Below are 1403 nucleotides of genomic sequence, written 5' to 3'. Positions count from 1 at the left end.
AGAGAGAGAAAGAGAAGGATTCCGCGTTAATGTAAATTTCGTATAGACAAAAACGAATTACTGGCAAAGCGAAGCTAGACAAGTCAAAGTTGATCTTTCACACAGACAAAAAAGAGAGATAAAGGCCGACCTGCAAAGGGATAATCATATCGTCGTATAGGAGTGAGGACGCGACAACAATGTGGGTGTGCCTTGGGAGAACCGTCTTACCCAGCAGCAACTAATAATCATATCTCTAATCGATAATTCCTCTAGCTATTTTTTCTTTTTCTCATGGAAATTGAGCGCGCTATATCGAGAGCCGCGGCGCATATACGAATAAATGATGACGATCTCTCGTCTTGATAATTTTCTCTTGTTCCCGTGTATGTATGTATGAGACTGGACCCCTCCCCCCTCCTCTTCGCGTGTTCCTCACATTATCCCATGTCCTTCACTTTTATTCCAGCATTCCCGAATGGACTTGCATGCGGATAGAATCGTCGCTTTCGCGGGCCGCGAAAGAGATAAAGAAAAAGAGAAAGAAAGAGATCCTTGAACCTCATGTTTTCGGCCGCTCGAATGAATCTCGAAATCAGGATCGCCTGTTCGGATCGGAAAAGAATCGAACGAATCCAAGATGATGTTCGAGGATGAATGGCGATGTGATCATTTATCGTCGGACTTATTTTGAATGGCGCACAAAAATTTGAGACGCAATGGAATACGAAGCAACGTCAGACCAATGAATCGCAGACACGAAACGCTACGATCTTTCGATCGGGGCGGGCGAATCGGCCGTGTATCAAACGATAACTATATATCATAACTGTGTGTGTGAGAGAGACAATTCAGATGGAACGGGAGATCATAGCGTACTAAATGGTAACGGGATATACATATATACATATGCATATACAGATATACATATATATATATATACATATATTATATTTAACTATTGCAAAGTATTGTTACATCGCTACTTGTATCGTATTTTGTACAAAGTATCTTTACCTTCGATTGTTTTCTTTCGCCAAAATATCTTTAGCAAAAAAATATGGCAGAGGAAGAGCGACAAATCTTTTCCGGATCCATTATCAAATCATTCGACAGCATCATTATCATCACCGCCATCATCATCACCATTTTCATCATCCTCATTATCTTCATTTTCCTAGCCATGTAATTGCCATGTAACTGCTATGTAAATACGTAATATGACAGTTATTTGGTAGTTACATAGGCAGTTATATAGTAGTTTTATGGATTTATTTTCATCGTCATCATTAGTATCTTCATCATTATTAGTATCATCATCATCATCATCATCATCATCATCATCATCATCATCATCATCATCATCATCATCATCATCATCATCATCATCATCATCATCATCATCATCATCATCATCATCATCA

Source organism: Atta cephalotes, assembly GCF_000143395.1.
Source record: "Atta cephalotes unplaced genomic scaffold scaffold00015, whole genome shotgun sequence".
In the NCBI taxonomy this organism is placed as follows: domain Eukaryota; kingdom Metazoa; phylum Arthropoda; class Insecta; order Hymenoptera; family Formicidae; genus Atta; species Atta cephalotes.
Note: the sequence above shows the minus strand (reverse complement) of the source record.